Source organism: Aphelocoma coerulescens (genome assembly GCF_041296385.1).
Source record: "Aphelocoma coerulescens isolate FSJ_1873_10779 chromosome Z unlocalized genomic scaffold, UR_Acoe_1.0 ChrZ, whole genome shotgun sequence".
Lineage (NCBI taxonomy): Eukaryota > Metazoa > Chordata > Aves > Passeriformes > Corvidae > Aphelocoma > Aphelocoma coerulescens.
Genome location: NW_027184085.1, coordinates 43,046,258 through 43,071,965, shown reverse-complemented (window position 1 = coordinate 43,071,965; position 25,708 = coordinate 43,046,258). Strand labels below are relative to the sequence as shown.

The window sequence follows — 25,708 nt, the reverse complement described above, 5'->3', positions numbered from 1 at the left end:
GAAGATAACATTCAATGTCAGGTGTCAACAAACAGAATATGTTTCAGAATGGTTGTTTTAGGTCCTTAAATCCCTTTAGCTGTATCTAAACATGATGGTCAGCATACCATATGTGGTCTGTCTTCTGAAAGCTGCATGTATAAAAACAACAGCAACTTAGGCTATGAATTGGCTATATTAAAAAAAAAAAAAACAACAAACTTTTGTCTATTTCCTATATAAATAGCCAGGATTCTAAATATGTACTATCCCTTCTTCCATGAGGAAGATGATCACCTGTATCGATGACTATTGGCCTTGACAGTGGAAGCTCTCAACATTAACACTCGGAAAAATCGCGACTGTGCAGACCTTGAAAGGTCACTTAGTTCATGCTTTCCGGATCAATTCCTATGTTATTCCAGATAAATTTTTGCTAAAGTTCTTTTTACAAACCTCCTGTGAGGGACATCCCATGACCTCATTAGGAAATCTATTTCAGTATTAACCTGAATTCCTTTAATGTCTTTTTTCTCCCTGCCTCTCTCACGCTACAGTTTACTGTTAATACCCAAACCACTATGGAGACAAGGAACATTACTTTGCATCAAACAGCATGTTTCTCCTTGGTCTTTTCTCAAGTAGTGAAAAGGGTTAGATTTAAGCACTGAATCTCAAGTAGGATTTCTGATGGTGGTTTATGGAGAAGTTATTTTCTACTCTTCTTTCATTTAGACTTTCGAAAGATTTGTTGGAAAACAGTATGATCAGTTTAATGCAGAGTATTTGATTGCCCCTAGATCACCAAATTGCTTGTTGCTTTCTTCTTCCCTTATCACTGTGAAAAGATTACACGCTGGGTTTTAGTAATGAGCAAGAATCATGATGTTGTATAGAGCTCATGTTATATATTGGCATTTCTTCTGCTTTTGGTGCCATATCTGTGTAACCTGTTCTGTTTCTTCATCCTCTGCTCTGGTCAGTGTCTACTGTTCTTCCCATTTGCATTCTTGTTAGAGCTTTCAGTTTTCAACAGATACAAAGGCCCTTATCATCATTCTGTTCCCACTGGCCTAAGTGACTTTGTTGATGCTTTCTGATGTACATTAACTGCAACATCGTGAGAATGAAGGTGAAACCTGATTTTTGGATATGACTGCTCTCTGTCTTAGGCTCATATTTAAAAAAAAAAAAAGCGTATTAAATCTGTGTACACCTGATTGCTCCCCAAATCTACATTTCTTCTTGATATCCTTACATATTCTGTAGTCAGATTAGCTCCAGAAAACATACAGTTATCCTGTGTTGGAAAGGAAAGAGTATGGCATGTTTTAAGGGTGGTTTGGTTTTGGTTTTGTGAGTTTTATTTAAAAGACTTTTGATGGCTGTTATGCAACAGTCACTTTACTGGGTCTAGAGCACTAAATGCAAATAAACATTAAAGGATTTTTGCTTTCTCCTATTCCTGATGTGTTAAAATACCAATACTTCTGAAGCTTGGCTGAGTGAAAATCTGTTTTTTAAAGAATTAAAGAACAATTGTTCATTTTTTATCTATCCCTTTTGTGTTGCTGAATTTTGTGTCTGAAGAGTGCTCTATAGATTTGCATATTTTCAAGATGAGGAAGTCTGCCATCACTCAAGGCATATTTTAAAAGATACAGACTGCATATATCAGTTACATTTTTTTACTAACTTAGATTAAATTTATTCTTGCATCTAAAATGAATGTTGCATCATCATTTTTTCACTAAGCCTATTGTGTCAACCAGGTACTCAGTGGATTGCACTTTGGTTTAATTACACCGGGAGAAATTTAAATCTTTGTTCAGATATACCTATCGATCACAGTCTTATGTAGCTTAGTAAACCCAAGGTATATTCCCAGTGGGTATTGTGCTGGTGCAATCTGCAGTTTTAGAGTCAAGCTTACCATTAGCTAACTGGCTCAGTGTTCTTGGGGATACATATCCTAGCAGCTCTCTACAGACAAAATTAGAAAATGAAGTCATGAACAGGCTTTGTGATGAAATACATTGTTGTGTCTAGAACATAAAAGCTTTTCATGCCAAAAAAGTATTTGGACACTATTGTTCTGGTAGTTGCTCTTGTAAAACCTGAAAGTGTTAGCATTTGACAAGGTGTAGTGGGTTAGCCTTGGCTGAGGACCAAAATCTCACCCAGCTGCTTGCTCACGCCACTGCCTCAGTGAGTGGGGGGAGAAAAGACCAAGACTGTGAGATCAGTTACCAGTTGTTATCATGAACTAAATAAACTCAGCTTGTGGGAAATTAATTTCATTTACTGCCAATTAAAAAGGCATCTCCTTCTCTGACCTTCATGTTCTCCCTGCTGTTTCTATCTCTTTTGGTTCCCTCTTTCTCTCTCTGTCCAGTGTTTTTTGCCTGTCCCTAAACATGCTTTCACAGAGTCACCACCAGCTGTGGATCTGCTGGAGGTGGTTGGAACTGCCAGTACAGGCCACCACAGGAACATGGTGCAGCACAGCCCTCTGCCACCAACACTGAGGCTCACACATCACATAATCCCAGAACACAGACTCTACTATGTTGTGTAAGATCCCATCTTTGGAGCCAACACACTATGATTTTACGGTGGAAAGAAGACTGAAAGCTGTGTGGAATTTCCTTTTAGGTGTTTTTTGGGCATTTTGTTTTGTTTTTTTACAGCACAATGCAAGTTTGTGCAGCTTTTATGTGGGAGAAAGGAAAACCTTTTCTGAAGATACATTTTATTCTGTGCTTAGAAACCGATCAACTTGTTTTTCCATAACACACAGGTTATAAATTGATTTAGAGGGCTTCATGCTTTCTTCAAGTAAATATATTTTCAGTTATCACCATACTACTGGCTTTTTGATGGGCATTATTATGACTTTCTCCACCAATATCACTGCTAATAATCCTATAAGAGCTCATTAGTATCTGTAAGGCCCTCTGTCAGCCTATTTTTATGACACTTTTAAGGTGTTTTTAATATCTTAAGTTAATTGTTAATAGGTGCAGCCTGATTTATCAAGCTCTCTGCTCTTAAAGGATTGGGCCTCTACTTTGTACTGGAAGGTCTTTGTCTATTCTGGAAGGCAAAGTGAGACTTCATTTGTCTAGTTTGTTATACAGCTCCTTTAAATAATTGAAACTGCCATGTCCTGACTGCTTTTTTGCTTAGAATTCTGTAAAAAGCATAGTGAATTAGGCAGCACTTGCATCTCCAGCATGTATTGTTTGAGCATGTTGTCATCTGCTGTCAGGATCTGCAGAAAGCAGCTGCTGGTCATTCCTGCAGAGCTGCCTGCCAAGATGAGTAAAATGGTGATGCAGATGCTTGTAAAAGCAGAGTAACAGTAGGATTACGGGAGTCTAGCTAAGCAGGTCCTATCCTGAGACATACAGTGGACAGATGTATTTAATGTAATAGATATAGAGAGTGTAGGGTCAGAGGATGTTATATGCTCTCTAAATCACTTCAGTGATCCGTGTGAATTTCTGCTCCAAGCTATGAAACCAGCTACTTTGTACCTCAGATGGGAGAAATGAAAAACACCTGGGATAAGCTGCTGCTTAACTGTTGCATAGGGAATTATCTAAGGGGAACTGTATAAGCCTCAGATGTTGAGTGCTTTCGTTTTTATGAAGCTGCTGTTTACCTAGACCATCTACTTGTAAAGTAATTGATTTTTGTATTTGTTGTTATTGTGTTTGTCATGTGCATTTGATGGCAAAACAGATGTGACTATCCATGGATTTGACAAAAGAGAACAGCAGAATCTGTCTGGTTCCTCTGACAGTGATGGTATATATAAGCTCTGTGTGTATGTATATATATATATATATATACATACACACAATTGTAATCATATTGTAATCTTACGGCTAAAGTACTGTAATTGCAAAAGTCCTATATGTATGTTTATATATGTAGTATTCTGGGAGTTCTTGTTTCTGGAAAAGGAGTAATGTAAAAGAGGTTATGTCTATCTTCTTTCCTCCTTTGAGATTTGACACTCTGGTGTCTAATGATACTACCATAAAATCTGCAGCTCTTTCTCTGTGCCTTCTTAGCACACTAGCTGTATTGTTATAGTCGAGTACTTTTAGTAGACCTGAACTGTGTGGTAAGGTCTAAAGGTTAGGAAGATAAAAATGTTAGAATATACCCTAGTCTTTTAGAGTCTGAAATCTAACCAACAGAGAGAAAGATTGCATAAAGATTAGATTCCCTTGAAGCAAATCAGGATGAAAGAGTCAAACTAGTGATGGTTTTTAATAGGACTGAAGTGTAACCAGTGCAGAAAAATAAAATATAAATTAAGGAGGGGGAATGCAGTATTTGTTTATTGACACAGATTCTGAAAAAGAAACAAAATATTTTTAAATGTGTGCTAAAATACATTTATGCTTTTGTACTTTTTGGATACCAACACCATTGAAAGCTAGATCTGGAGGAGGTCAATTATCTTAATTTTTAAACCTAAGGAGATTTATTTACAAATTGGGGCTAGAAAGAACATTTGGTGGTAAATTCAGGCAGATGTTGCCCTAAATACTCTTGTTCTGTTTATAAACAGTGTAACCAAGAAGGATAGATTTGCCTTCAATCTTGAAAACTGTCTTAGAAGTTGAAATAAGCTGAATAATATGACAGTGCTTTCACCCCCTTCCAGAATATATTTTTAATGAGCCTCTATATTTTGCTGTCCTTGGTTTTTTTGGTGGAGACTTTCTTGTATACAAGCTTAAAACCTTAATATCTTCTTTACTGTAATATGTATGGGTTTATATTAATCACAGGTGTTTACATAACCTACAGTAAACATTAATCTGGCTAAGTAGTATCATAGGCTCTTACTGTCTTTTTCTTAATGCTTTGTCTCTTCATATTTTATCATCATTACTTATTCCGTTCTTTCAATCTTTTCTCATTTTAAGCTCTCAGAAATTTTAGTGTTCTCCACCTCTATTTTTAAGAGTTAAGTCAAAAGCAAAACCTTACAAAATATACTTTGTAGATGAATCAGTTGTATCCTTTTAAACGTGTAGACACAAATAGCCCCATATTAGGCTGTTTTCTGAATTCAGTCAGCTATGATCCCTACTTTATAGCCAGTGGTGAGAGTTTATGGTATGTTTAATTTCTGTGACTCCCAGTGAATACTGTAAGTAGTGTACTTATAAACAGAAATTATTCCTCTGATAGAACATGAGTTGCACAAATACTTACTAAAAAATCCTTTTTTAGAGTTAACATTTTAGCAGCTACTGTGTTTGAGTTTGTTCTTGTGATCCCATTGTGTGACCCCTGGTAGTCTGCTTGTATGATGACTGAAGGTTATCTTTTGATTTACACTTTCCTAGTGAGATATTATCTGATGAATATATTCCATGCATTTTGTTAGTATAGTCCTATTTTGTTGTAATTATACTGCAGTTTATTCTTAGAAAAACAGTTGTTTTTTTCTGTCATCTCCCAACTAGCATATGCAGCAAGCACTGTGTTTATGGTGGTTTATTTATTTTTATTTTCTAGGTAGCATATACCTTACACTAATACCTAACTTTCTGAGTAAAAATGAGCCTTTATGTGACTGTATTTACCATTTTATAGTGGCCAGTGCATTTTCTGATACACTGTAAAACACAGTATAAGATTTCAAGACAGCTAGACTTCAGTACAGCTAGCTAGACTTTTTGACAGTAAGCTCACAATAGTAGATTTCAGCCAGAATATTCAAGCATTAACTCAAAAATATGATGTTATCTGGTAATAGGATCTACAAATGTGAAAATATGCAATTTACTGCTAAAGCACAGTTAAATAATTTGGTTATTTTGGCTGCTGGCCTCAGTCGGTTATATTCAAACAGAAGAAACTTTGTTCACTTTGGAGGTTTCATGTTGCAGTTCATCCACACATTTTATCTTCTCACAGGTTGTGGCCATTCTGTATGTTCTTGTCTTTATAACCTAGGTATTTTGTGATAGGTCTGCAGCAAAAAGTGAGAGATTAATGTGCTTGAGAGGAGCACAATGTCCTCAGCATTTCATGTAACCTTGAAGATTGAATCTTGTATTTAAGGGGGCTAAAGAGAGGGAGAAGCTTTGGCTCGGGCAATCAGGAAAGATTTTCATTTGAATTTTTAAGGACTTTCAGTTGTGGTTTCATAAGACCTAAACATTTTTTAATTAGTAACTTTACGATATATATTTTACTGTAATAGATCCTATCATGTCTAATATAGACTGGGACAGCTGTTTTGCAGTTTTCCTATACCTTTCTCATATATTGCTGGTCATTTCCTCCCTGCATGCCCATGGAAAGCTTGTCTTATTTTCTCCTTGTGTTTTGGGATGACAATAGGGAATCATGTTCCCTGCAAACTTCTCTTTTCAAAGTTTGGTAACATCAACAGAATGTCTTGAGCACAGCCTGTTTTGTAGGCTGTTTCCGAGGGATTCTGGAAGCTCGTGGGTTGGCGGCTCTCTGTTCACTCCTTTGTTATGGATTACACTTCTTCCATAATTTGTTTTTGTAAATGTATTTTATTGGGAAGCACGTTAACATCTTTCTGTTCAATAGTCCAGTATTAGTTGTAATTTTTGAAAGAAAAACACATTAGAGTTAAAAGTGAAGAATGTAGTTAAAATTCATCAGAACTGTTACATGTTAAACAAAAACTGCCAGCCAGATTCATTTGCATCCCTTGATGAGATTAAGATTGGATTAATAAAGGTAAATTGTGTAGAACTAATGACTTTTGTTAACTGTTTAATACCACATGGTATAACTTTTCTTAATTGAGTTGTATGCTATGAAGAGAGTACATGTTAAAGCTATTAATATACAACTAACGATGTGTCAAAATTTTAAGAGAGAAATGTATAAGAACTAAATGATTAAATATACTGGTTTATATGCAGACATTATGTTGCTCCTCTGTTTTGAATGTCCATGCTGTCTATACGCTGAGAAAATTTAAAAATTTTGCATTTCATGGTTGGAAGACAGATGCCAAGTTTAAAAAGAAAGAGATATCAGGCCCAGCTATATTCTAGAAAAAAAAACACCTATCTAGCAAAGCCAAGGAGAATCTGCATTTATCTCTTACTCTGTTTTCTGGGAAGGAGTTGATGAATTTTTCTGTATGCCTTGAAACATATTTCCAAGTTCACTTATTGATATTATTCTCCTGCATTTCTTTCCCCTTTGCTGAGTGTAATTCCTCTGCTCACCTGAGAAAAAGAAAACATTTGGTCTTTCAATTTCTCCTACAAATCTGTCTTTACTTCTCTTCTCCCCCTTGTTTTTTCTGTTTTTTCCCCTTGTGTTGAATGCTGCTTGTGCCCTACTTGTTGACTTCAAGCCTTTCTTGAATTCAGATTGCTACCAGGTACCCAGTTTTGTGTGTTGCCTGTCAAAACTTTGGCAAATAATGCTAATTTGAATAACTGGTGATAGTTATTGGTTATAGTCTACTGTCATTTGGGCTCCATTGGTTAACCAATAGATTTAGATGTTGGACAGTATTTTATATATGTCTTTTATGTTTATCAGTGTATAGGGTCTGATTAAAGATTCTGTGAGACCCAGGGACAGTTGTGGGTGTTTTATAATTTTATTTTATTTGATCTTTTTTTTTTTTTTCTTGTTTTAAAACATGGAATTTTTTTTCCTTATATTACTTCAGAAGATGGTGAAACACAGACCAAAATATTGTCTGAATCAGCTGTCAATCTTGGTCTTTGATAAAATTGGAAATGTGTTGCACTTTGTCCAAGTAATCCCTTTACAGGTTTAATTGGTTCTGAGCCCTCTTTAGAGCTGTATTAGTATGCTCCTGGAACATTCAAGTCAGACTGATTCTCTGCCTTTCAAATTACTGTTCTGTATAGTACAGAAGATGAAAGGAGCAGTTAAATGATAGCATAATGTATACCCAGGTCTCCTCTAAACAACTAACAATTCTGTTCTCACAAGGGAGAATCAGAAGTACATAAGCCATGAACAGTGAAACAGAATGTTGAACACATCTTGTGTACAGAAGGAATTCTTTATTTTCCCTTCTTTTAACCATTCACTGGTTCTTCCTACTTTCAGAATGTCCAGCATTATTGGTTTTATGTGTGTATAAATAGTGAGTTAAAAGACGCAAATTTTAAGTCGTTCTGTGTGGAAGCACAGGATATACACAAAAATGCCTCCATCTTACATTTCTCAGGCATTCCTGATCCCTTTTCTGCACATACTGCAAATTCTGCGTGGGTAGGATATTTTTATTTGGTGAACACTCTTCAATCCCAAAAGCATCACTGGATACAAAAGCAAACAGAAGTTGAAACATGACTACTTTAGATTGGAAGCAAGGCATAGTGCTTAGTAATTAAGGCAATTATCTGTTGAAACAGATCTGTTACCTGTTATAGGTTTGTAAGGTTTTTTTCTCAATATCTTTTAAGATTTATAATATTTTTAAAAGATGTGACTTAATTACAATTTATTTTGTTTTTTCAGGAATTTCAGCATAAAGTGTTGTTGAATATGTAAGAAAGTGGAGGCAAATTGTTACAATGGTGCTGGCTAGCCTCAATATCTGAGAAGCTATTGGAAGGGGGAACAAGGAAAGGCTGATGAAGATTCTTCTATTAGGCTCTTCAAGGTACCATCATAACAACTTTTGGAAAAGTGGTTCCTGAATCCATTTCCACAACTGATCATGTCGTGTATCTTTAGTTTGAGGTGCCCTGTGGCTGCATCTCAGAGTTCTGCAGCATTTTAGCTGAAAACCTGTGGTATTGCTTTGTTCTCACTCCAGTCCCAAAGCTCCTGGTGGCAATCGTGATTAGGTGATGATCAGGGAGATATTAGAACTGGCCTTGGAAGTGCACATTAAAGCATAGGGAGAACTACCTAGCAGGATGCATAAGAAAATGTCAAATCCATTGTTTTGTTAAATACCGTCAGACAAACTGACTAAGAGAGAATGTATGAGTTTGGCTTATGCCAGCTGCTGTAAATGTACTGTGAAAGCATGTACAAGTGGATAGTACACTACAAACCATTGTAGAGCTTTCTACCATTTTAGACATGTCCAATTAATTTCTGGTGATAACTGGCAGATTTCTTGTGGATTTAAGCAACACTTTCCTTAAATACACTGCAAGTGCCTAATTATTTTTTCTAAGTGTCTTATTTCTGGTAAACTAAACGAGCTCAGAAATTCAATTGTATTAGTGTCAGCCTCTCACTGAAAAGTACTAAGAAGTCATACAGAGTTTGGGATTTCAGATACTTTTATCTGTCAAATAATTGCTTCTTAAGCCTTTCAATTACTTCATTAAAATACAGAAATGAGGGAAACTGCTAAAGGATTTAAAACACAAAGTTTTAAGGAAGGTTTGCGTTTTTTACTGTCTCCTGTATTTTTTTTTCTCTTAACTTCAAAGAGAAGTTTTGGTTTTGTTTTTGTTTGTTTTCAATGAGTGAGACTGCTCTTAGAATTCTTTTGGAAAATTTTGGATGTGGAGGAGACAGGAACTTTATTGAAGTGAGCTGTGCTTTAATCTTACTTCTGTGAATATCACTTTCCTCTCACTTCCAGAGAAGAAGCCAGAGAGAAAAAGAGCCTCTACACAAGGGGAAGAGAAGAATAGGGAAAGGTTACAAACCCAGAAGTCTCACATTCATAGAGGTAGTTTGAATTTAGGAGAAAGCCTTGCATGAGCTTGAGCTTGTCAGTCAGATCTTTGGGAGCCAGCCCAGTGATGTCCAAGCAGTATCATGATGTATCTAGAGGTATATCTGTATTTGCACACAGTGCCTGTCGTTCTTGATGTTATTTATTGAGTATCTTGTTGCAGTTGGCACTGCTCTGTGCAAGCAGGACAAGGCTGGGTTGAGTGCCTCCAAGTATTGCCTTATATGCAAGCATTAGCATAAGCTTTAGAACTTATTTCAGGGATACTTTGGAGGACCAAATCTCTGTTTAGTGCCTTCTTGCTTTGTCCTTCAGTTTTGCCATCATAACTGAAAATGACCAGTGTGAAGCGTCACTAGAAGATTTGTGATGACATAAAGAACTGCACAGGAGTTCCTCAGACTGCAGTGGCTGAATCATCAAACAGAGATGTCTTTCATTTTTGGTTATCTGCTCTTACTCTCTGCTTAATGAACATTTCAGCTACAATGGCTAAGAAGACCAGCATTTTTGCAAGTATTATGTCATTCTGTTTCTGTCATGAATATATGTAGTTTTCTGAATGATGAAGACACTTTTTTCTCTGCTATAAATAGACAAACACACAGCCACATACCCACCCACCCAAGACACCCATTAAACAATCTGTAATAACAGATTTTGCAGAAATACATTTCTATGAAGCCAGAAAAGTTTTGCCATCAGATCTCTGCCTAAAGCAAATGAAAGACGTGACTGATTTCTCTATGAAAGATGCAGGGGACCAGTAGGGAGCATGATAAAATGTGTTAATGTAGCAGCAAGGCTTCATATTTTAGTAGGCATTCTGCACATGCAAGGGGCTTCCTGGTGGAAACTTGAGGTTATTTATTCTTAACCACATTTGTCACACAAGTCTGACATGCTGGAGAGGGACTGCTGAAAAAGTTAACTCAAAGTTGATGATTTGTGTTAGGAAGTTGGAAAGAAAACCTGAAGTGTTCTTCTTCCAGTGAAAAATTTGTAAGTGCAATGTGATGATGGTTTTTTGTTTCTTTTTTTCCACTTGCCAGACCATTGAAGATGAAGATGTTTTTCTGTATATGTTTTTGGCATGTTAGACTAGAAGTTAGTGTTACACAATTAAATTTTTCTAAGAATTTCCTTTGTGGCACCCAGTGTAAGAGTCCTGTAGGTTGGAAAAAAAGAGGTAGATGACTATAAACTCTTTGGGAGGTACAGATTGTTTATGTATCTTTTCCTGCTGGAAATGTTGTTAGGGAAAAATAATGTTACTTACAGTACTGAAACAGTAAAACAGTGTGTGGCTATCGGTAAGGGAAATAAATTTTCACATAAATTCTACAGATACTCTCTTTTTCCAGGGAAAATATTTTGTATTCTACTCTGTGTTGAAAAAACACTTGTGAACTGTAATAGAATATGACACCTAAAATAGATATGCTCATGATATTCTGCATTTTTAGTTGTAAAAGAGCTATTTTCAGTCCAGCAGCTGTAATGGAGAGCCATTATCCCCTTACCTTGCCTAAGGATGGGAGTCCAGTAAAGGATACTAGCTGCTGGGGAGATCTGATATTTACAAAGTGGTTTATAACACAACTGGAGGGAAGAATGATAACAGGAGCTATTCCAAACAGTATTTCTGCACTTGGAACTCTGGAAAGGATTTTGAAATCTACTGAAAAATATATTTTTCCATTGTTAGTTTACTTCAGTGACACATTTTGATGGTATGGTTAGTCAGAGAGCCAAGTTAGTGCAACAAGCTAACTAGAAAAACTGAACAAGCTCCTTCTCTAACATAAATATAACTGTGACTTGGCAGTGGACATAAGAAGCAATGCATATGTTTTTTTCCTTTAATTCCCGTTTCTTTTTAATTGGATTGTCCTCTAACTACCCATGTTCCATTTAGAAATGGTTTTTGTCTCAAAAACTGGAGAGAAAATTCAGATACCTTTCTTTTAGTTAGATGGCATAAGAAGTATTGTTGTAATCAGGAAAAGTAATAAAAAGCATTACTTCTCTTTTTTTTTCCCTTCCATCATATAATGTGGAGGTGACTAATTGAAACACAGTAACTCTACTGTTACAGTTTCATAATGAAAGCAGATGATAAGACAGAAGGTAATAAAACACAGTTTTCTGTGTGCCTGTGGCTGCTCACACATAACTGGGACCCTTTTGCTGCGGAAGTGGTGCAGACACTCTGCAAAATCATTTAGCTAGAGTGGGCTGTGATTTCATCCCTAATGCTTCTGCTGCACAAATTCAACCTGTTTAACAGAGGAAAATACAGTGTCTGGTTCTGAAGATATAAGAACAACATGGGAGTTTTCTTAGGTGGTTCTTGAATGATTTTATGATTTGAGAGAACCAAGCACCCCTCATGTTTCCTTATGAGCTTTTGTGAATATCTGCAATCGACTGTCCTGGGTTGGGTTGTTAAAACCAAATGTTCATTATGCTGTGTTGTATTTTTTAAGGCTTGAAGTATAATTTGTGTTAGATTAAATACCTCTGTTAAATGTATCTGAGTATTGAAACATGGTGTGAGGTACTCTCCTGTAAGAATCTGGAAATGTGTGAACACACAGGATCTTCAAATCTGAAACCAGCAATTTCTTCCTAAATAATTCTTATCCTTTAGTGAAAATAGTGAAGATAGACACTTAATGGAGATATAACTAATATTCATTTTCAGCATAATTCCTTACATCAGTTTTTCGATATTGCACATGAATTCCAATCTTGTGTCACTATTACATTTTTTTTTATTAACACTGCAAATACTTGGAAATGTAGTTACAATGCAAATGCATTTCATTTTTTGTTTTAGCATGAAAACAAGAGGTTTTTTGTGGGGCGAAAGACTGTGGAACACAAGGAAAACAGTTTCGCAAAATACATTGCATTGTTTTGCTTGTAGATAATGACATTAAAGAGCAGTTGTGAATACAATCTACAAGATTGCTGCATTTTAATTTACATTTGCAATACAATAATAATGATTGCTATATTGTTAGAGGACTGTTAGTTGCTCCCAGCCATCTTTTAGATGAAAAGAAAACTCAGTTTGCAGAAAACAGTGTGGTGGTTTGTTTATTTTTTTTCTTACAGTGTTTTGCATGTGAGAAGCACAAGCTGGGAAAAGGCATAAGAAGGTGAAAAAATATGATGATAAAATCATGCTTTGATCAGATTAGGGATAACAGCTCCCATAAAGTTATTGCAAAATAGTTTCATAATAGACCCTGTTTATCAGGAACATTGTTGGTTGTATTTATAACAAGGGAACTAAGTGAAATACAACACCATGTTTTAACCATAACATTTAATAATATCTGAAGATGTCTGACTGAAATGGCTAGCTTTATTTTGCATAAAATTTAGCTCTTTTTATCAACCAGTTTTCTTGAGCTTTTGTGTGTGTGTGGTTGTGTTCAAATTAGCATGATCTATGCTCATATTAAGCCTATTTCCTTTAAAGTGCAGGAGTGCTTAGTTTTCTAAGTTTATCCATAACTTCATAATAAAAGTAATCAGTAACTTACACTCCCTGTATTATTTATTTGAGATATTCCTTCAAGGATTCAGTATGTTAAGGAGAGATTTATAAACACAGACTGATGTGTGTGAGACTGGGCTTAACCATTTGTTACAGCATTGCCTGTTGTTTATATTTTATGTTGAACAACAGTTTCAGCAGATTGCCAGCTCTGGTGTCACCCCTTAATGTTATCAGAGTCTATAAAACAAACAAAAATAATTCTGGTGTTGCACACAAGAATTATCTGTCTTCAATTTAATGATGTCTTAAATTGCACTTTTCTTTTAAAATGTTTTTGACAGATGAAAGAGGGAGTGGGTGTCTAAAAGGCAGCTCAGTTACAGCAGCCACCCCAAGACAAGGCAAAGCAGGGAAGAATTGGTCAAGGGAAGTGATGACTTATGATGAGATTCATAGCTAGCTGGTATTTCCAGATGTGATGTTAAAGTTTTATCTTAATTAGCTCACCATATTTATCTTCTAGTCTGACTGGAACACTTTCAAATTCTTTTAATAGTTTTATTTCCTGGCACAAAAAAAAATCCCACAGTCCTGTGGTTGCAATTGATTTCTTCTTTCTTTGTTTAGGGTTTCATTTCATCATTCTATGCATACTTGATTGCTCCTCCTGGTTTCTAATTTTCTCTCTTGAAAGTTTTGCCTTTCATCTAGCTACAGTAATTGTAGAATATTCTAGAAATTTATCTAAGGTTCTGACTTGAGGAATGAATGGAAAGAATGAGAGTAGTCCATAGTTCTATGTAATAGTCTGTGAAGGTGTCAGACTAGCTACAGGCTGCTGGATATTATCTTAAAAAATTAATTCTTGGTATAAACTTAATGCGTGTCTTTGTAATATATTTAACTTCATCTGCATTATTTGAAAATCTGGTTCCACATTTAGCTGAAAGTAAGTCCAGGTTACTCTCTGTGTGGGCTATACAGGGCATATTTGATTTTCTGTTTTAGGGGTTGAAAAAGGTGTTAAATATTTGGTTTACCAGGGTATCATTATAGAACCATGTTTTTTGTGACAAGTTACTGAAACAGTCTCAAATCTGGAATAATTTTATTCAGTCACCTTCTGGAACTCCTGTTTTTTCATAACCTGGTCTTGTATGCAGTTCACCATTGTACATTGTTCTTAGCCCTTTCTCTGCAGTGAGACATGGCAACTCTGCAGCAATGGTCGTAGGCAATATTGTTTACATCTGGATATTTCTTAAATCTTATCATCTGAGACCACAGTGGTCACCTAAACTAATTTAGCTTCTTATTTTGCGAAATCCTTAAGTTACAAATAATGGATTTCTAAATGCTCTCCTTTGTTTTTTTCATGCTGGAATTTACTTTATTTACTATATTTGTTAGTGAGTCCTGTCTTGTTCAGCATCTTTCTAAGTGTTTGTTTTCTGCAAAGTGTGATATTTTATCTGTTACGTATTTGTCTTGTTTTGTTACCTTGCTTTCTTTTTTTTTTTTTTTTACTCACAGAAGAAGAATCTCTTTTACTGCTATTTAAGTAAGGACAGCCATGATCTCTTGTCTAAGTCTAGAAAACCGAGGGAAAGAAGAACTTGTCTAGGGAAAGAACTTCAGTATCCTTTCACAGTAGGTAACACAGGAAACCCAACCATATGGCTTTAAATAGCTAAAATGTCTTGAAAAAAAGTAAAACATATGGCTTTAGCAACTAAAATAAATGGAATGATAACTTCTTGGAAAAAAGAAGTCCTTCAGAAATCAGATTTTAAATAGTCAATGCAATAAATGGTGATTTTGCAAGCAACATGAGACACCACTGTGACAGGGGGTGCAGCTGGTTTAGAGTCTTCTCTGTGCTCCAGCCCTTGGGCAGGGTTCTCACTTCAGTTAATCGAGACTGAATTATTCAGCTGCAAACTGAGTGGGGCACAGAGCTGATCCTCTGCCAAGCTGGCTCAGGGCAGGCAGGGTATACTTGCTCCAGTGCTTTCACAGATACATCCCTGTGGCTCCAGGTGAAGTGGAACAGCTGCTTCAAGGCAGTGTGGTGCTTGGGCTGATAAACCCGCAGCTATCAGCACATAGGCCTGTGCAGAAGCACACCCACACACCACCACTGCCTATGTACACACCCATTCTTGATGCTGTCTAATCCTGTGTGATCTGTTTTATCCCTTTGTTGCAGGAATCCTCCTACCCATTACTCAAGATAATGAAAGATGACTCTCATTAGTCTTGCCTTTTACAGATTCTCTGAACAAAAATTCTTGTTTTGAGTTAAGTGATCAATTAAGCTAATGTCAGGCAGGTCAGGTCAAAATGTGAAAAGGGGCCCTAAAAACCACAGGATGCTGACAACTTAACAGTAATTTAAGGGAGTTGTGGGAGCTGAAGCTACAGAAGTGCTTGAGGTCTCAATCAATCATGCTTCCTTCAGTATTGATCCATAGGATAACTGCTTTCACTAGGACTAAAGTAAGGAGAGTAATTGAGGTATTATAACCTGAGGTAACTGCTCCAGTAAATTCTACTGTGACTTAACAAGGCCAAATTAGGTAAATCTGCTTGGTAAAGCTTTTTGGTTTTAGAAGACTTCCTAATGCTGTATGATAACAGATTAAGTGTGTTCTTAATCTAAAATAAAGTGCAAGTGGTGGGTTGACCCTGGCTGGATGCCAGGTGTCCACCGAAGCTTCTTGATCCCTCCCCTCAGCTAGACATGGTAGAGAAGATATGACTAAAGGTTCCTGGATCAGGAGAGGTGCTGGGAGGGATCACTGACATGTTACAAAAGTGTCATGGACAAAAGTGTCAGTTCAGGGGCATTCATTTAATTTCTTACCAATCAAATCTGGTCAGAGTAATGAGAAATAAATTCCAAATTTCTAAAAATCTTCCCCCTCCATGCCTCCATTCTTTGCAGGCTCAACTTCATTCCCAAATTCCCTACATCTTGCCACACTGTGATGCAGGGGGACAGACAATGGAGATTGTGGTCAATTTATCACACGTTGTCTCTGCCTCTCCTTCCTCCTCAGGGGAAGGACTCCTCACACTCTTCCCTATTACAGCTGGTGTGGGGTCAGCGGCTCTGACCCAGGAAGAGGTGACCGGTCTGGGGAGATGGTCCCAAAAGGAATCGTCTTCCCGAGGTCCGGTGTCTTCCCTCAGCTGCTGGCTAGGAGGGCCTGTGCAGGAGCTGTCAGCTCTTTACTGATTATCAGCTTGTGATTCCAGCTCAGCTCTGCAGGGCAGCCTCCAGGCCAAGCCAGACCAGAGAGAGACGAGAAGGCCCGTGTGGCTGGTTCCGCACGGAGGTAGCTTTATTATGGGTCCCCTCCGGCAAAGGGGGGAGCCAGTGACGGGAGCCCTCTCTCGAGGGGCCTGAGGGAGCTTGCCTTTACAGGATACAGGGGATCAGTAGAGGACCAATGGGTTACAGAGGGTCTGGGACAGACCAATGGGTTACAGAATGATCTGCATGGTGTCTTCCAAAGGATTGTGGGTCTGCCTTTCCTCGCCATGATCCAAGAAGTGGTTGCCTTTCCAGAGAGTCCTGCTGGGCGATTGTGAAATCTCTTGTCTCAGCAGAGATCCCTCCAGGGCAAGGGCTGGGCATACTCCACACTTCCCTGCTCCATTGTGGGGTCCCTCCCACAGGAGACAATTCTCCATGAATTTCTTCACCACAAGTTCTTCCCACGGGCTAAAGTTCTCCACTAACTGCTCCAGCATGGGCTGCTCCCAGGGGGTGCGTGAGTCCCCCACAGGGTCACAAATCCTGACAGCAAGCCTGCTCCAGTGTGGATTCCTCTGTCCATGGGTCCACATGGCCTGCCAGGAGCCTGCTCCAGTACTGGCTTCCCATGGGGGCAAAGCCTACGCTGGACACATCTGTCTGCTATGACATGAGGTCCTCCATGGGCTGCAGGAGCACAGCCTGGCTCACCATGGTCTTCCCCATAGCCTGCAGAGGAATCCCTTACCTAGTACTTGGATCAACTTCTTTCCCTCCTTCTTCACTGACCTTGGTGTCTGCAGGGCTGTTTCTCACATTCCTCTCATCTGGCTGCAGTTTCGCAGGGTTTTTCCTCCCTTCTTACACGTTGTTCTGGAGGCATTATGACCATTATTGATGGGCTCAGCCTTGTCTTGCAGCTGGATGGCACTGGCTCTGTCTGACATGGTGGGAAGCTTCTGGCACTCTCTCACAAAAGCCACCCATTTAGACCTCCCCTCCCCCCCCTCAGAATTGTGCCACATAAATGCAATGCAGCACAACAATCTTGCAGTTTTTCTTTGGTGATAATTGCAGTGAAAAAGATTATAATTTAATTACAATAAACCCTGTGTTCTTGGTCAGGGATGCACTTCAGCATGTGAATCTGTCAGTTCCCCCAGAAGGATCTTCTCAAGTTGTTTTTCTTTCCAGTGGAACACTTCATTTGTCATAAGGTGGTTTATAAATTCTTATCTTTCACAGCAGCTCTGATATGAATTGAATGCAGCTGCTGTTTATGAAGAATGGTAGCATATAGTTTTTACTTTCTTTTGGATTTTGCTTGGTCAAATGTAAAAAATGCCTTTTTTTAGTACAGTTTGGTTCCTTTTGTATCAGCTGGTTAAAAAGGTACCTGTGTTCTTGAAAGTCTTTCAGAATTTTGATTGCTACACAGTTTGTGGCAATATTACTGCTTGTCTTCAGCTTTGTACCTCGTTCTGCTTATACTAGGAGTGTCAGTATTTAATTGTAGTTATTTCTCGACAATTGTTCTTGGAGAAGGATATGATTTGTGAGCCTTATGATGTTTTAAACTCCAGTTGGTTGAAAGCAGTTCACTTGAGTAGAAAAAAGACAGGATTAAAAAAAAAACAAAAACAACCAAACAAAAAGTACTTCATCTGATAAAGCAGTTGTATTAATCCTGGTGGGCAGTTCTGAGGAGATAACTATACCGTTTTCCTAAATTTTAGGTGTATTCACATAGGTAACTTTCCAATTGTGAATTGTGAACTGAATCCATTGTACTGTTTTCTTTACTGTTGCTGTGTTAATGCTCCTGTGTCATTTAGACAGGGTTGTGTTAAAATCTTGGAATGTTCATAGCAGGACCCGCTTTAGGATTTATGGCATTACTAAAAAAAGGCACATTCTCAAGGGGAAGTGCTGCCAGTTTCTCTGTATGTGCAGAATTACATCAAAATCACCATGAGTCTGTTCAGGTTGGAAGTGGGAATTTTACTTATATCTTAGTGTTTACATTAAAAGTGACCTTTTTCAAATACCCTGCAATAGTGTTTGTAAATATGCAAAGACAATTGTAATGCATTTCTTGGCTAGCTTTATGCAAAGTGAGGTGGAATCAGATGTTAACTTAATGTATAACTATTAATGTGTATAGATACTCTTTTGTCTCATCAACAAAACTGAGTTTTACAATTAGCTGATAAAGTACAGAGGCTGGTAAAGGGAACTGCAGTTACAGTTCCTACTCTCTGCAGTTTGTTTAGTTATTTGTGACATGTCCTAGCTGTGCTGTCTTTAAAAGATGCATCATCACTTTCATAAGGAAAATTTAAGTTATTTGCATTCCTTAATATAGGCAGGAATTAAATATGTGTGGATGGATATCTTACTAAAAAGGGAAATAAATCAGTAATTAAACTGCACAGATGGGATAGAGATAATTAAAATATATATAAAAATTGGCTTTACAAGGCATAGAAAGAAACCCATCTGTTTTAAAAGAAAATACAACCAAGTATAAAACCAGCTTGACTCGTAATTTTTTTCATAGCTCTTGAACATCTGTGCAAAGCACTTTACTAGTGTAAGTAATGATGGGTTTGCTTTTATCAGCAAAGATTTCATTTACAGGAGTAGAAGGCTATAAATACAATACAAGCACTGCTGAGCCCACAAGTCTGACTTGGATTGCTTCCATCGAAAGTTTGTTACAGGGGTGCTGCTGTTCAGCTTTGAGGCTTTTATTAGTGCAGGCTCCTGTCTCCATGTTGCATCCTGCCTCAAGGTCATAGGAACACTCATCACCTGCATAAGTATGCTTTCTGAAGAAAATAGTATGTAGGAATTAATTTTGTGAAAGAATTTTTTATTGCATTTATTTTCCTTCCAAATTTTGCATATATTTGCACAGCATTACTATACTGACCATTGCCTTCTTCCTTTCTTGGAATTTTTTTGTCTTTCAGGACTTAAACATATCCAGAGAATAAGTCCATAACCCAGAGAAGCAGTTTTTCATTTTGTTTTAGTCAATTGTCAGATTATGGGGTTTTCTTTTACATTTTCATCATAGTTCAAATCTGTGGTAATACATTACAAGAAAAATCCACAAACTTTTTTATCTGGTGCCGGTAGTGCCTGAAGTACCCAATCAGTTTTTGGATACTTAGGAACACAGTTGCAACCTGAAAGGCTCCTCTCAGAATATGTCTGGCCAAAACTGAGGAGAACTAAATTTTGAAGTTAACTGTTATCTGCAGTAACATGTCTAATTGTCTTACTTTTCTAATAGAGGGAAATAAATTTTGTGTTTTCCTATAAACCACGTAACTTTCTGATGTGAAATGAACATTAGATTGATCCAAATTTTGGCTGATGCCAGGGAATACTTTTTTTCTTAATGGGGTAAAAAATCTCCTATGACTGCGATTTAAAGGTAATAGTAAATTAGGTTAAAAGAGAGAGGCATATATAAGTAAAATGATGAAAAAGGTATGAAAAATTTCACTATTTTAAGTCTTAATCAAATTTTTTTAAGTTAAGCAAAATATTTAAAATCTTTACACAATCAAATTAGTACTCGAACAGCTACTAATCTAGTAACAAACCCTGAGGAGTCTGTAGTGACAAAATTGGTAGGAAATTTTGGTTAAGAGAACGCCTCATGTCACCACTCTTAGACTTTCTGTCAAACGTTTACTTGTCTTTTGCTTCAGAGAGCAGAAAGAAAACCTAATTCTGTATGAGAAGCCCAAGGCTGCTCTGCTCTTCTGCAGAGCATGTGCTATTATTTAGTATAGCCTGCACTAATTGTGTTGCTCTTAATTATAGGCTGCATAAATCTTCCTATGAAAAGGCTTTGTTTTCTTTGTTTATAATCTTGCTATATTTGAAACATTAGATCTAAAATTTTCTATGCCATGAACAGATTAGTTTAAATTTTGTAAAAAATATTATTGTCCTTTGAGGAACAGGATTAGGGGAAGTAGATTGCTGATCTATATTAAGGAAAACAGAAATGCCTCCTAACAAACAAATTGCTTCACATTTATACTTGGGGTGATTTTACTCATTATCTTAGTGCAGTGACTTGAGGGGGTGGAATGGAAGGGACTAGGGAAAGGGAAAAAAATCACATGGGAATGCAGATAGGAAGAAAATGACGAAGTGGGCACTGCAACTGGGAGAGGAGCACTGACCAGGGCTTTAAACAGAAAATACAGTAGGAGTGATCACAAGTACCAGCAGGAACAGGGATGGAAGATATGTAGGGTTTAGATCATTCAACTTCTGGAGCAGACAGTTGGAGTTTTCATTTATACACTCCTTTCTGTTCAGCTGCAACTAAAACCAGACTGAAAGGTTTTTTCCTAACTTGCCTTCATTAATTCAGAAATGAAACATGTGCAGAGGATTTAGTATTTAATTGAATTAATAGTAGCAGCCAAGAGTCAAAATGGCCCTACCTGACTATTTCTGACTCAGGCTTGAGCCTTTGTGCTTTGAACTTGCTAATCTTCCGGCCCTAGGCTGCCATGTTCCACACTTTTGATCCTTAACTTTTTTGAAAAGTGCAAAATTGGATAAGAGCAATTATTTCTGTAAGATGGATGGAATAATGGGTGCTTGCTTTTAATTTCTGTTTCTTGGCAAGGAACAGAAAATTACACCCAGAATTTAGTAAAGAATAGAAGCATTGAAATTTCCTACGCTCAGAAACTGGGGAAGGTTGGGCTTAATTCTTTCATTTCATCAATGTTTTTGAGTTTTTTAAGAGAAAAAGTGTGTATGAAGAGAGACATAATGCATTTTTTAGACCTACTCAATATAGGTGAGAAAATTTGGTCATACAAGCCCCCTTCAAATCTGCAATGCAACATTAATTTCCAATTAAATACAATTTGAAAATAATTATTTGGCACTTTAATTACATAAAATCACTTAGATTGTCTGAGGAAAAACTTCAGTGAGTGGGAGGGAGTGTTTGACAGGATTGGAAATGTGATTTATTGCAATGGGATGTTATGCTATGGGTGGTCTTTTTGTTTACAGAACATGGAAATTGAATTAAATTTTATACTTCTAAAATACAATAATGTAGTATTTTTCTAAAGGACCCTTTGTTTCCTAACTTTTGAATCTTAATTTTCAGACTTGCACTTGGCCTTGTTAAACCTCTTGAGGTTCCCATGGGCCCAGGTCTTGAGCTTGTACTGGTCCATCTGGATGACATGTCCTTCAGGTGTGTCAACTCAACTACACCACTCAGCTTGGTGTCATTTGCAGACTTGGTAAGGATTTACTTGATCCTGATATCTGTGTCATTGATGAAGACATTAAACAACCCTGGTCCCAATACCAACATCTGAGGGACAGCACTTAATCACTGATCTCCATCACGGCATGGAGCCATTGACCATCACCTCTGAATGTCACCATTGACAGATGCTTTAAACATTAGAGAACCCAGCTGACATAAAGAGAAAAAGACCAAATTTAATTTCCAATAAAAGATAGCTGATTCTTCTTGCTTACTGAAACTCAGGAAACAGCTGATCAGCATATTCACAATAGTGGTAGGAACACCAATGATTATATCTCTAATTTCTCGTTTCAGTGCGTTTTGGCCTACTTGGAGCAAGTTCCAATACATTATTTCTTTCTTCCTTTTTGATAAGATTAGTGGACCTCATGTATGAGTGAGATCATTTGCGCATTTTAGTATATAGCTCTCCGAAGGCAAAGGCTACCTGGTTTTGAGGCAGACACACTTGATGCTTCAACACATCTTCCTAAAACTTATGTCATTGCAACTTCGGTGTCAATTTCCTTTGTGGCTTAACTACTGCTTACCTTCCCTCATTCTACATCTGTCTTCAGTCACAATAAAGGAAAAATAATTTTGTTGCCACATATTTGAATGAACTTATTTCTGTTATCGTCTCTCTAAAAAGTTCTTTGTTGCTTTCCCCATTTTGTTCAGTATTCTAAACAAACATTGTCAACCTCAACAGCAGGTTGAGGGAGGTGATTCTCCCCTCTGCCATTGTGGGTCTCACTTGCAGGTGTACTGCATCCAGCTCTGAAGTCTTCAGCAGTCTTCTGTCTTTCATGAAGAAAGACATCAGCATGTTAGAGGGAGTCCAGAGAAATGATCTGACAACTGGAGCTCCTATTTTATGACAACAGGCTGAGGGAGCAGGGTTAGTTCAGTCTGGAGAAGGGAAGGCTCCAGGGAGACCTCATTTCACCTTGTAGTACTTGAAGGGGACTCACAAATGGAGGGCAAACAACTTTTTACATGGGCAGATAATGATGTGATAAGGGGGAAGGGTTTTAAACTAAAAGAGGAGAGATTTAGATTAGATGTTAGACAGAAGTTTTTGACTCAGAGATTGGTGAGGCACGAACATGTTGTCCAGAGAAGCTGTGCATGCATCATCCATAGAAGTGTTCTGGGCCAGATTGAATGAGACTTTGAGCAACTTCGTCTAGTGAAAGGTGTCCCTGCCCATGGCAGAAGTTTAGAACTAGAAGGTCTTTAAGGTCCCTTCCAACCCAAACCATTGTATGATTCTATGACTGTCTTAGTTTACTTTTTATAGGACTTGGTATGCATAGTTGTAACAGTAGTCACAGCTCTCTGTAGGCACACATCCAGGCAGATAAATGTAATAAACCCATTAGGTGGGTTTCAAGCAGCTCTTAAATGTTATTTCAACCTGGTCATAAAAGAAAGTTGTGTAAGAAAGAGTTTTTCTTAATATATGGTGTCACCATTGTTGTGAAACAGAACTATTGGTCACCTTGACAGAGTAATTATTTGCTTAATATTCATCCTATTAAAAAAAATGTAATGTTATCCTACAGAAATAGCCTCAGCTATGTGTAGTTCTGTTCTCATTCCTTCCGAATATTATAACCTTTTACAGTAAGAGACAAGAGAACAGTAAAATGGATTATTGCCCTTTGTTTCAATTCTTACTCTTCTTTCCCTGTTCTTTTCTGTCCTCAAAGCACAACTCAAGCCAACCAACAATTTAATAAAAACTAGAGAAACTAATTTCTGAATTATTTAGGTCAATTGGATTGGTAAAAATCTGAGGTCCTTAATATTTTTTCTGAATTGTTCCACCCAGAATTCTCCAAATATATAAAACCCATCTATTTTCTGTACTCCATTGCACCTCTCTATTTGTTATCTTTTGGAGTTTTTCTTTTTGCTTTGTTTGATTTGAAAATCTATTGTAAAGATAGAACTGCTTTCTACACATTTGATTGTTCTGTGACAGAATATTGTGTAAAACAGAATGATGTGGCATACTGTAAAAGAAGATATAGTGCATGTAAATTATGAATTCCTTAATGAGTTAAATCACCAAGCTAGACGCACTTCAGTGATTTTTAAGAAAATCATTATTACTGAAGAACCAATCAATGAATGTGCAGGTCTTTTACAGCCTGGAAAAAGAAAATAGTTTCAAATCTATGACTTGAATAGAAGGATAATGCCACTTTTTTCATAACATAAGCTTTCAAATCTTCATTAAAACCATTAATATTTTCAGCCATAAAAACACATGAAGCAGTATAAAGTGGGTTTCAAATTATCACTGTCTAACTGAAAGACTTTTTCTTTTTACTAATCAACCACACTTCCCAATTCAGAAGTCCGACAATGAAGTATCTTGTTAAGGATATTTTATAATACTGGGAGGGTGAAGAATCATGTTCAGTCTTAGATCTCTTGTTGCCATGAAGCATATAACTCAGCAGGCTTGGATTTTTTTTTATTTTTAATGTAAGAGTGATTCTCAGTGATGCTATAAAAAGACAGTCATGTTAATTAATGTTATATTTTCATACGATCCAGTCAGAAAGCACAGCTATGCCTGTGGAAAAGTATAATAGCAATATAATTAGGATTTCTTCTAAGGAAAACATTGTAACAGACATCCTGCCATGCTTATGTTATTTTAATTGGATGTTTAGCTCAAGGGCGTTCATAATTTATCATAAACTTTAATGGTAATACAATCAGCTGGAAGGAAGCCATACTTATCTCCTTGATTACACCATATGAAATTAAATCCTAATTTGAACATCCTCATTTTAATATTCTTTTACTGACATGGCAAGAAGTGAAGACTTGGTTGACAAAGAGATCATGCTGTTCCGTTTCTCAGCTGGGTAATAACTTGATGTAGTACAAGTGTAAGAAAATTAGAAAAAAAAATCAGATTAAATTTGGCCTATCATGCAGAAATCTAGCCAGTATGCAGACTGATGAAAAGCTTTTATGTCAAGGGGATGAAGAAGTATAACAGGAAGTCTTACTGTACTGTTCTTTCTTTAGAAGAAATCAAACTTCTTGGGTGCTCTAGTTGTGTCATTAGTTCCCCAGTGGTAACTTCTGAGAAACCAGGTCTACCAGCCACCAGAACCAGGATCCAGTCATTCCCAAATTTTGTAGAAGTTGTTACAAATTTTATGGTTAACCTTATTATAAGAATGATGGAGTATTTAATTAGTGGAGATAGAATAGAGAGTCTTGGTCCAAATTAGGTACATATGCTGGCGCTTCTTTCTTATTTAATATGAGAATTTAAAATGTGACTTGGCAATGTCTTTAAGTGTTCTCCAGATGTGCTTACCAAAAACAGAATAGTTCACTTTTCACCAGTCTATGTTTATTGTTTTGTTGTCCAAAGATGCTAAAAATCCTGTTTTATGTTAATGTTCAATGTTAAATTAATGTTAAATTAAATGTTAATGTGATGTGATATATGATGTGATACTTTTTTTTACTAAATATATTTCTCTGGGAGAAGTTATTAACATTGTATTCTGTAGGCTTGATCTTCGTGGTGAGCTTGTGCTGACCCCTTCCAATGGGCCATTATGAGCTACCAAATTGCTTTTACCCTGGATCAGTAAGAATTCTCATTGCTCTTGTCCTTATCATCTTGGATATTCTTATTATCTGTGTGTTTAATCCTTTTAGCTTCATGCTAAGTTCTGGTCTTCAAAAATTTTAAAGTTCACTATTTTTAATCTCCCTTAAGTACTTTTTTGCACACGTTTTCTGTTTCTCTGTTTTGCATCTGCTGACTTTCTATTTCTTTGTCCTAGTTAAAAATATATGTTTGATTTACGTTAATTATTATTTATAAATTATTCATTTTTTATTGTTACCGCATGACATGTTACGTTTCATCCATAAAGTTAATAT

At 36.9% G+C, this 25,708-nt stretch overlaps 1 protein-coding gene and 1 long non-coding RNA gene across 2 annotated transcripts in view; both read left to right on the top strand.

The window, feature by feature from the left end:
* CHSY3 (chondroitin sulfate synthase 3) overlaps positions 1 to 25,708 on the top strand; it is a 141,665-nt gene that overhangs the window by 96,981 nt on the left and 18,976 nt on the right. The window lies entirely within an intron of this gene.
* On the top strand, positions 3,584 to 12,632 carry LOC138103578 (uncharacterized). Its single transcript, XR_011147762.1, has 3 exons — positions 3,584 to 3,666; positions 8,509 to 8,653; positions 10,007 to 12,632. It is a non-coding gene; the product is annotated as an uncharacterized lncRNA (long non-coding RNA).